The sequence below is a fragment of the Camponotus floridanus genome, unplaced genomic scaffold, assembly GCF_003227725.1.
Source record: "Camponotus floridanus strain SB8 unplaced genomic scaffold, Cflo_v7.5 scaffold211, whole genome shotgun sequence".
Classification (NCBI taxonomy): domain Eukaryota; kingdom Metazoa; phylum Arthropoda; class Insecta; order Hymenoptera; family Formicidae; genus Camponotus; species Camponotus floridanus.
The window spans coordinates 196,975-209,411 of NW_020229339.1; positions in this window are offsets into that span (position 1 = coordinate 196,975).

The window sequence follows — 12,437 nt, forward strand, 5'->3', positions numbered from 1 at the left end:
ACTAGTCAAGAATTTGATACAAGTGAACGAAGCGCGCGCGCCGGCCCTGAGCGCCACTTACACCAGAACGTCTATTGGTTTACTTCAACCGGCTCTCCTTCAAAAACCACTTATCGCACGCAATTTTGCTAAAGGAAAAAGTTATTTCTTTTAGCCTAAAGTATCACGCCTTGTACTCCGTGGGCGCGAATTTAGGGACACCCTGTATATATATATATATATATATATCATTTTTCATCTTTAGCTTCTTTAATTCTTTGTTTCTGTCTATTTTTTGTTTCACAAAAATGAGTGATGAATTGAAAAAAAAATTTAAGCGAAGCTTTTCAGATGCTTGGCTCAATGATGATCGATATAAATCTTGGATACGCAAAGTACCATCCGACGATAGTCTTTATTATTGTAGTATATGCAATAAAAATTTTTCGTGCAATACACATATTTTAAGACATGTGGATTCTGCGTGTCATAAAAATAATATTAAAGAAAATAATTTAGCTTTAAATACTAATAATGTGTGAAAATAATAATAAAAATTCAGATAAAAAAATATCCGAAAAATATAAATTTCAAGAACAATGGCTAGAAATAGAATTATTTAAACCATGGTTACGCAAAGTATCACATGATGAAAATTTATTTTTTTGTTCATTTTGTGATAAATCAATGAGAGGTGATTTATCGAAAATTTATCGTCACGCAGAATCCAAAGCGCATATAGAAATATGTAAAATTAAAACAGGAACAAAGAATACAAACGAAAATATAAACATGACAGATGATTCATCTTTTGTCGTTTGAAGAGCGAAAAAAAATAGCAGAAATTCGATATGCTGCATTAATTGCTGATAAAAATATTTCGCATCAAACTGCAAAAGAAATTCTCAACTTTTTTCAACATATTGGAAAAGATCCTAATGTGTTAAAAAGCATGAGCATGGGCCGAACAAAATGTAAAAGCATTATTACAAATGTTTTATGCCCAGTTGAAACAGATCGTGTCGTCAATAAAATTCAGAATACAAAATTTTCAATTTTTATTGACGAAACATCTGATATAACTAATGATAAATGGATGACTTTTCTTGTTCGATACGTTGATCCAGAGACATTAGATATTCGCTCACAATTAGTTAAATTAATTGATATTGATGCCAAAGATTCAAGTGCAGAAAAGTTGTTTAAGGCATTTAAATGTGAAATGTGGAAATTACAGATTCCATTTTTAAATATCGTAGCTTTATCATGTGACAATGCATCTGTTATGACAGGAAAACATTTATCGTTTAAAAAAAAATTAGAAGAAATATGTCCACATTTATTAACGTTTTCATGCCCATGTTATTCCTCCGCATTAGCAGCGCACGCTGCATGTTCTAAAATGCCTGCATATTGCGAAGAATTTCTAAAAAAAATTGCTACTTATCTCAATAGCAGTCCAAAACGTACGGCTATTTTTCGTGAATTTTGTGAATGTTTCCAAGAAACAAATCGCAAAATATTGAAATTATGTGATACGCGCTGGCTTTCGCATTATTTATGTATCGAAAGACTTCTTGAATCTTGGGATACAATTAAATACTTTCTTACTGAAATGGTTGTGAGCGAAAAAACAAATTCTGGAGAATATCTCTTGTCTATGATGGACAACTTGGAGATAAAAGCTTATTTTCTATTTTTAAAATATGTTTTGAATTTTTTTAATGCATTTAATGCATTTTTTCAAGCATTAGAAACAAGGATTCATTTATTATATCCAAAATCTTTAAACTTTCTTTTCCAAATCTGTCGAAATTTTATAAAAGAAGAATATTTAAAACCATTTTCTTCAAATATTATATTTTCATTAAAAGAAAATCAAAAACCTACTAATGAAATTATTTTGGGATCAGAATGTGAGGAATATCTAAACGAATTAACGCTGAAAGGTCACATAAACATAGTTACAATTGTTCGAGAGAATTGTTTATTATTTTATGTGACTGCTGCAGAAGAAATTCGTAAAAGATTACCTCTAAATAATATATTTTTATCAAAGTTACAAGTTTTTCGACCATATATAAGTTTATTTGATAACAATAGAGAAACATCATTCAATGATGTTTCTTTTATAGCTAAAACTATCGGCGGTTTTGATGAAAATGATTTAAAGAAGGAATGGATGGCCTTACCATCAGATTTTACAATAGAAGAAAAACAAAACTTTTCTACATTAAATTTCGACAGCATGTGGAAAAAAATTTTACAAAATCGACACAACAATCTTGCTAAATATCCCAATTTAACAAATATTATAAGTACTATTCGATCTCTTCCAAATTCAAATGCCGATTCGGAGAGAATGTTTTCTCTTTTAAATAATTTAAAAACAAAAAAACGTAATAGTTTTTCGTCAGCTACTGTTAATGCTATTTGTGTATTTAAATCTGCATTAAAAACGAGAGGCGAGACAGCTATCAAAATGAAAATTGATGAAAAGCATTTGTCTCTTATGTCAGCGGATAAGTTATATGCTACCGTTGCTAAAAAAAATAAAAGTATTTTAAAATTACATGCTGCAGATACCATTGACATAGCTGGCCCATCATCTTATAAATAATAAATTTATTACAAACATTACGCTTGTAAAAGATAAATACGTGAAAAACATCTCGTCTGTTACAAATATCATATTTGTAAAAAGTAGGTATTATTAAAGTAGTATTAAGAATATTCTTGTCTGTATAACAGACATCATATTTGTGGAAAGTAAAAGTATTAAAATCATCTTGTCTGTGTAACAGACATCATATTTGTGGAAAGTAAAAGTATTAAAATCATCTTGTCTGTGTAACAGACATCATATTTGTGGAAAGTAAAAGTATTAAAATCATCTTGTCTGTGTAACAGACATCATATTTGTGGAAAGTAAAAGTATTAAAATCATCTTGTCTGTGTAACAGACATCATATTTGTGGAAAGTAAAAGTATTAAAATCATCTTGTCTGTGTAACAGACATCATATTTGTGGAAAGTAAAAATATTAAAAACATCTTGTCTGTGTAACAGACATCATACTTGTAAATGATAAAATAATGCAATGTGGTATAATAGGGCTCTAGGCGAAGATCCACATAAAAAAATCTAACGCGCCATTGGTGATACCCCGTGGGTGGTGTGGAAAATCGTCACTCATTAATTTTTTTTATTTTATTATTTTAAATGTATATATATATATATATATATATATATACCGGGTGTTTCAGACCACCCGTACACCCCATTTTAAAGCAAAGGAAGTGGTTATTTTGAAAAATGTTTCAGACAAAAGTTGTTGAAGATAAAGTAATGCATTACATGGGTAAATTTGATTGACCTTGGGTGGCGTCGTGAAGGTCATGTCAAGGTCGACTTGAATTTTTTAAATGGGAACCCCTATTTTTCATTGCATATTCTTGTAGCTTATCTCGAGAGCTTTCCAAAACACTATAATTAAGTACCTTTTTATTAAGTACTTTTTGAGTTATAAGGCTTGAAATAATTTCTTAATTTTACATAAACCATAAAATATCTAGTAAACCATTCATTTTTCGATTATCTTACCTTCATACTTTTATGTACAAAATAATGAGAGGAATCAATTGGTGTAAAGAAAACACATAGTTGTTTCTAAGAAAAAATATGTAATTTGCAATTAACAATTCCATATTTTTTCTTAGAAACAACTATGTGTTTTCTTTACACCAATTGATTCCTCTCATTATTTTGTACATAAAAGTATGAAGGTAAGATAATCGAAAAATGAATGGTTTACTAGATATTTTATGGTTTATATAAAATTAAGAAATTATTTCAAGCCTTATAACTCAAAAAGTACTTAATAAAAAGGTACTTAATTATAGTGTTTTGGAAAGCTCTCGAGATAAGCTACAAGAATATGCAATGAAAAATAGGGGTTCCCATTTAAAAAATTCAAGTCGACCTTGACATGACCTTCACGACGCCACCCAAGGTCAATCAAATTTACCCATGTAATGCATTACTTTATCTTCAACAACTTTTGTCTGAAACATTTTTCAAAATAACCACTTCCTTTGCTTTAAAATGGGGTGTACGGGTGGTCTGAAACACCCGGTATATATATATATATAGAGAGAGAGAGAGAGAGAGAAAGAGAGAGAGAGAGAGAGAAAACAAGTGTTAAATTATTATAAAAAACTAAATAGTTTTATAATATACAGGGTGGGGCATTTATCTTGAGACAAGATAATATCTCGATTGGAGTCGATTATTTTGAAAAAAGTTTTAGACAAAAGTTGTATGGTTTCAAGGGGGACATAAAATGGTGTCATTAGTTTGATCTTGAAGAGCCACCTGAAGGACACGCGAAGGTCAGCTCCAACTTTTTAAATGGGACACCCTATATGCTTTTGCATATTCTTGTAGCTCATCTCAAGAGCTTTCCAAAACACTATAATTAAGTTAGTTTTCATTAAGTACTTTCCAAGTTATGAGGCTTGAAATCATTTTTTAATTTTACATAAACCGTAAAATATCTTGTAAAATATTCATTTTTCGATTATTTTACCTTAATACTTTTATGTACAAAATAATGAGAAAAATCAATTGGTGTAAAGAAAACTCATAGTTGTTTCGAAAAAAAAAATTAATTTGCAATTAACAATTACATATTTTTTCTTAAAAATAACTATGTCTTTTCTTTACACCAATTGATTCCTCTCATTATTTTGTACATAAAAGTATTAAGGTAAAATAATCGAAAAATGAATATTTTACAAGATATTTTACGGTTTATGTAAAATTAAAAAATAATTTCAAGCCTCATAACTTGGAAAGTACTTAATGAAAACTAACTTAATTATAGTGTTTTGGAAAGCTCTTGAGATGAGCTACAAGAATATGCAAAAGCATATAGGGTGTCCCATTTAAAAAGTTGGAGCTGACCTTCGCGTGTCCTTCAGGTGGCTCTTCAAGATCAAACTAATAACACCATCTTATGTCCCCCTTGAAACCATACAACTTTTGTCTAAAACATTTTTCAAAATAATCGACTCCAATCGAGATATTATCTTGTCTCAAGATAAATGCCCCACCCTGTATTTTTGTAATATAATTAGTACATATTTATATTTGTACGGTGTATATATATATATATATATATATATATATATATATAAATACATTATAAATATATTTATAAATATATATATATACATATGTATATATATATTATAAATATATTAAATATTATATTTATATATATATATATATATATATATATATATATAATACAAATATAATTATTTAAATATTATTCTTTATAATATGTTTATAATATGTATGTGTATACATATATATATACAGATACATATTATAAACACATTATACAATAAAAATGCTGTAAAAGAAACATGAGCGCATATCGAAATATCGAGGAGCGTGACGCGTCGCGTATTGCCCGTCTTTCGGTAGGAAGGAGACAGAAGACTGTATTCTGTCCTCTTCTACTATCCGAAGCTAGCCGAAGCGCCGAGCTCACACGTACGCTTACGCTTACATCCTCATTACCCCCTCCACGCCGTGTTGCATGTTGCTTGCGGCGGAGATCTGGCAGCTTTGCTCGTGGTTCACTTTTCATAACCTTCAAAGAAATGTACTACGTCGAAAGAAGCAGTAGCGGCAGCGACGTCGAAAGACGCGTGAATAATAATTACGTGCCGAGTCGTAATAAAACTTCATCGTTTGAGAACAAATGTAACGAGTAAGTTTCATTTAACTTTTTTCTATTTTTATAATTTTATTATTTAATTTTAATTTTTCTATAGCATTTCGTTGGAGCGTCGTGCGACTCGTATATTAGGTAGACGATACGCATTGACAGCTACGGAATTCAAATTCCTCGAAATTGGTATCAACGTGGGTCCACCGAGTTACGTGGAGATTGCCATAGGAGATCATCGAGGAAAGGAACTGATATTATCTCTCGAAACGTGGAAAGGACTCTACGAGCAACGTCGCAATATTCAAAATTTACTTCGGAACGACTCTAAAGATGACTACAATTTCATAAGCGTTGGACCGCTAACAGTGAGAGTTCGTACGATTAACGACGTCAAACTCATAAGTCTCGAATCTTCGGATGTACGCATGATGATGGTCGAATCGACGTTACATCGTATGTTCGATCTCGATCAATGCATAGATGTAACTTTTGATCGATTAGATAAAATTATCCAAACAGTTGATGTCAAATTTACGCAATTCTGCAATATCGCGTCCACTGTAACGGATCCGAAAGAAGTATCATATGTAATACGCGCGAGTGATGTTTTCAACAAGCATCAACTCATCGATTGCGAGCTGGCATCTTTAGCTTTTAATTCTTAATATGTAAGACAAAAATTATATTTGTATACTAAATATATAAGCAGAATAAATAGTTATAAATATATATCATGGTGTACTTTCTTTGCGTTTGGCGCGCTCTCCCGTCCCAGCTTTCATGCATAGTTCCTTGCGAGAGAATTATCATGAGAGAGCAAACACTAGGAAAGAAAGAAAGAGACAGAAGGAGTGATACGGTGCATGTGAGAGAAGAGATATCACGCAATGAAAATATTTTTGATAATTTAATATAATTTTTTAATAGTTTTCTTATAATTAATAAATGGAGCAATGAAAAAAGAGAGAGAGAGAGAGGAATTTGGAAAATAAATAAGATTTTTTATATTAATTAATTAATTTTTAATAAAATAAAATAAAATGTGTATTATATATATAGGGGGCGTTCCACGCCAAATCGGACACCATTTAGCTTTTGCATCGCCGATTTTTTTCAAAACTTTTTATATTTTAGTATTGGTTGAAAGGGGTCTCCATGATTTTTTTCAATTTTTTTTGTCCAATCGTTTTCAAGATATCGATTTTTCAAAAATTACGTTACTTTTTTTTTAGACGTCCATAAGTTTGCGAAAAATGAGCTAAATGGAACGTTTTTTTTTTGAAATTTTTCTTTTTAAACGCACTTTTGATAAAAAATATCGAAAAAATTTTTCAAACCGTATTTCTATAAGATTTTCAAGTTTTAAATATAAATTGTTGATTTACAAAAAACACGTACTGATCGATTTTCTTAAAAATTTTTTGTAAAAAACTGTCATTCATTCCACAACTTTTAAGCCTAAGTAGATAATGGGATAACGATGGGATCTATTTTTTTTTCAATTTTTCTATTTCCATATTTTAGTTATCCTTGTTGAAAAATATCTGAAAAAAAAATACTATACACAGGAGCTACTATTAATAATCTGACATAATTATCTGACACATAGTGATTATTAATTAGTTCACAGATTGATTTCAGGAAAAAGATACAGGCGAAATAAAGTACTTATTATGCTTGATAAAGTTTTTTTTTATTCAGTAGCATTTATTTTCTCACGTTTAAATATTTTATAAATTCGAGATTCAACAGATGATGAAAATTCTTTCAATTTCAAAGTGTCTTCTCCGTCTGGAATTACACAATGATATTTTTGCGTCCCTGTTATTGTCTTTGCTCTCATATATTCGTTTCTCTAATGATTCTTTGGCTCGAATGTAATCTTCGTTAGAGAAGAATTGAGCATAAATATTTGGCAAAGAATTTGGTTTTATTGCCCAGTCATATAATTGTTGAGGAGTTGAAATTTGTATATATTGTGGTTTAGTCAAATAAAAGTTATCGATCATCGTTCATTAAATGATTAAGATATATCTATTTTATTTCATAAATAACAATGACCGTTGCCGATGAGCCTGAAAAAAAGATTAATATTTATTTTCAATACGGATAATTAAAATATGAAAATAGAAAAATCGAAAAAAAATAGATCCCATCGTTATCCCATTATCTACTTAGGCTTAAAAGTTGTGAAATGAATGACAGTTTTTTGCAAAAAATTTTTAAGAAAATCAATCAGTACGTGTTTTTTGTAAATCAACAATTTATATTTAAAACTTGAAAATCTTATAGAAATACGGTTTGAAAAATTTTTTCGATATTTTTTATCAAAAGTGCGTTTAAAAAGAAAAATTTCAAAAAAAAAAACGTCCCATTTGGCCCATTTTTCGCAAACTTATGGACGTCTGAAAAAAAAACTAACGTAATTTTTAAAAAATCGATATCTTGAAAACGATTTGACAAAAAAAATTGAAAAAAATCATGGAGGCCTCTTTCAATCAATACTAAAACATAAATAAAAAATTTTCAAAAAAATCGGCGATGCAAAAGCTAAATGGTGTCCGATTTGGCGTGGAACGCCCCATAGTGTGCAAAAGAATTTAAAATATACAAAATATAAATGTGTATTATATACATAGTGTGCAAAAGAATTTAAAATATACAAAATATAAATGTGTATTATGTAGATAGTGTGCAAAAGAAATTTTAAAGAATTTAAAATATAAATGTAAAAGATAATGTACGAACAAAATTTAAAAGAATTTAAAATACGCAATATATACAATTATATAATATATATATAAGGTTTATGGTTTTATGTTAGGAAATAAATCTGTATCTGAGTTTCTGCAAATAAGAGATTTTGGTTTATTAATATAACTTGCGCTTAAACTTAACTTATTTACATTATTTACATGATTTGCATTACCTGCAAATAAGAGAAACAACATTTACAGCTAATATTTCACTATTTCTTAATTATGCCTCTTAATAGCTTTACAATCACTTCTCTTTGTTTAGTCCTTTGTCTAATTGATCTATAATCTAAAATCCTTTGTCTCTCTAGCCTAACCTTTCTTACTGTAGGCCCGCGGCCCGTTTCCGGTGGGCGGGATATACGAATTTTAAGGCTGATGAAATATGATCACCACAATCATATTTCGTTATATCTCCCCTCCTGAAGTAAAGAAAACTGAGGGAATGTTAGTTTTCTTGATCATCATATATAGCTGGTACCAACTTTGTAATGTGAAACAGCGATTCTGACTTTCTTCGGTCTGTCTGTAACTTGTAGATAGAATCTGAAACCTTTTCTGTAATTGTATACGGTCCGATTTTTAATTCGTCCAATTTTTTTCTATTTAGCCTATGGCTATTCTCTACATAGACTAAATCACCTGCGTTAAATTGATGATATTTCCTGTTTCTATCGAATATTTTTTTATTGTATTCATGAGACTTTTTTGTATTCTCTAGGGCGGTTTTCCTATCTTCAAGTAGATCTCTGTGCGTTGTCTTGAGTTTTAGTTCTTCAGGAATTATTGCTGTGTTTGTACCTTCCAATAGGCATTGTGGAGAAAATCCTGTTACTGTATGTTCAGTCTTATTGTATTTTTCTACACATTCATGTGCTATTGTTGTCCAGGCAGACTTTCTCTTTTTTTCATTTATTTTACATCTTATTTTGTTTACTAGAGTTTGGTTCAATCTTTCGTTAAGTCCGTTAGAAAAAGGTGCGTTCACTGCAGTGAATGTTAGTATGATGTTCTCTTTATCCAGAAAATCTTTGAATTCTTTCGAATTTATGCCGGGGTATTGATCTGCCAGGATCATGCCTATTTTGTTGTCTGTTGTTGTATTCCGTATTAATTTTATGAAATCGTTCGCATTTTGAGTTTTTGATGTCAGGATATGGGCGTATCTTGTAAAGTGATCAACGAGCAGGTGTAAATATTTTTTTGTTGAACGAGAGCCTCCAAATCCTCCGATCGTATCTATAGAAACTATTTCATATGGATAGGTAGCCGGACCCAGCTGTGACATCAGGCCAATTTTATGTCCCCCTCTCGATTTGTTCTTTATGCAGGTCTCGCAGCTTTCACAAATTTTTTTTATATTCTGATTTAGGTTTTTCGCTTCGTAAAATGGTTTGATTTTTGTTTTCGTTTGTTTTGTTCCTATATGACAGTAGGAAGAATGTATTTTCCGTATAAACTTTTTGCTGAACTCTTCTGAAAGGATGATTTTTTCTTTTTTTTTTACCTTTTTATAATACATGTTATGTTTGAAAATCAACGTATCTTTAATATTTTGCAATTCAGTGTTGTGCTTTTGATCGTATTCAATTTCCTCTATTTTTATAAAATTAACGGTTTTCAAGATGTCATCTTCGTTTTCATCAGGTTTCAATACCGGGTTTCGACTTAAGCAGTCTGCCTCTAAATTGTGTTTCCCTGGCCTATACTTTATTTCGAAACTGTGATAAGTAGTACGTTAGGTCACCTAATTCCTCATCTGTTCTGGCCTTAATATTCATCTTTTCGAGGGGTTTGTGATCCGAGAATACCGTAAATTTTTTTTCTATAAGCCAATGTTGCCAGTATCTTATTGCTTCTTTTATTGCTAGACATTCTATGTAGATTGCTCTTTTCCTTTTCTGAGTTTCATTTAGCTTTTTCGAAAAATATGCCACTGGTTTTTCTTCTTTGTTTAATTGTATTTGCTTTAAGACCGCTCCGATGCCTTGTAGACTTGCATCCGTGTAGATGCATATTGGAAGTTTCGGATCAAAGATTGTTAAGATTGGCTGGGAACAGAGTAGTATTTTTATATTATCAAAAGCCTTCTGGCATTGTTCCGACCAAATGAACTTTTGCTCCTTTCTTAGTAAATTGTGTAACGGGTCTAATACAATCGAGATGTTTGGCACATATTTTCCATAAAAATTGATTTTTCCTAGAAATTGTCGGACATTTTTTCTTGTTTTAGGTATAGGAAAATCCTTTATAGAAATCACGTTATCTTTCAGTGGGCTGACTGAATTGTTTCGTATTATATGGCCTAAATATTTGACGGAATTTGCTGCAAAAGTGCATTTGGAAAACTTTAATCTGAAGCCTTCTTCCGTAATTGCTTTTAGCAGTCTTGACAAATGATTCATGTGTTCTGCAAAGTCCCTGGAAAAAACTAAGATGTCATCAATATAATTTACACAAAACTCAGCGAGCTTATGCTTTCGTATTATGTTGCTTAATATTCTTTGAAAAATGGCTGGTGCTGTTTTTAAACCAAATGGTAAGCACGTCCATTGGTAATGTCCCTCTTGAGTCACAAAAGCCGTTTTTTGTCTATCTGTAATCTTTAGAGGGATTGACCAAAAAGCCGAGTTTATATCAAGTGTTGAAAATAGTTTACAATCTCTAGTTTTAACTATCAGATCTTCGATTAGTGGAAACGGTTGCGATTGAGGAATGACTATTTTGTTCAGCTCTCGAAAATCTATGCATAGCCTTTCCCTTTTACCTTCGTCTCTCTTGAGTGCCAGCGTCACTGGAGCGGCAAAAGGACTATATGATTCCTCAATCAAATTCTCTTCCAATAATTTTGCAATCTGTTTTTCTATTTCTTTCTTATCTTCTATTGAACATCTGTATGGTCTTTTGCAACAATATTTGTCGGTTGTTAAGTCTATATGGGCTTCGTAATCTTTAACCGTTCCTATATCATATTTGTCTTTGGCAAAAGCCGTTTTATATTTATGAATCAATTTTTCAATTTTAGCTCGTTGTTTCACTTCTAAGTGATCAACTGATATCTGAAATTTCTTTGTATCTATATGTTCATTATAATTTATTTGATATTCATTTATAATTTCTTTTTCTTTTTTTGGAGTGTTCCTTGTATTTTGTGGATTTATTTTGTTTTCAGTTTTGTCCTCAGGGATGTCCTGAGTTATTTTCTGAGTTATTTCCAATTTCTCGTTTTGGATTAGTCTAAATTTTTTTATGCAGTCTAATCCAATTAAGAAATCATATTTGAAATTTTTTTTGTCCACTACAAAGACATCCATATTCTCTTCCATTTCAAAAATTTTTATTTTCATAGTGACTATACCGTCTGCATTTTTCACACCATTAATCGTTGCCAAGCCAACACTCCTTGCATTCTTGACTCTTTTCTTTGGTTTGCCCAATAGTTTTGAATTTAACAAGGAGACATTTGAGCCAGAGTCATAGATGCCTACAGTCTCAATCGTGTTGTTTAGCAGAATTTTTATTTTGATTAATGGTGGCACAACTAGTTTTTTTGGTCGACCTCATTTAATTCCAATTCCAATTCGGAGTTATTCACGTGTTTAATTTGCTCCCTCTTTTTTTGTTCGTTGTCTTTTTTGTTATACCAGCATAGAGCTTCTGGGTGAAAACGGTTTCCTTTGTTTTTCTTTTCACAAATCGCACATGGCTTGCGACTAATGGAGCCATCCTTCGGTTTTTTTTCTTGGTTGGTTGTTGTTTTTCTTTCTGTATTTTTTACTAAATATTCGAGGCCTCCAATCTCGTTAAACAAATTTTCGACGGTTTTTAATTTCTCTCTATCTATTCTATTTCTTACAAAGTTGGGTAATCCTACTATAATGAGATTAATCATTGTAGTTTCTGACATCGTCGTGTCGGTTTGTATTAGAAGATATCGTTTCCGGACCGCATAGTCTAAC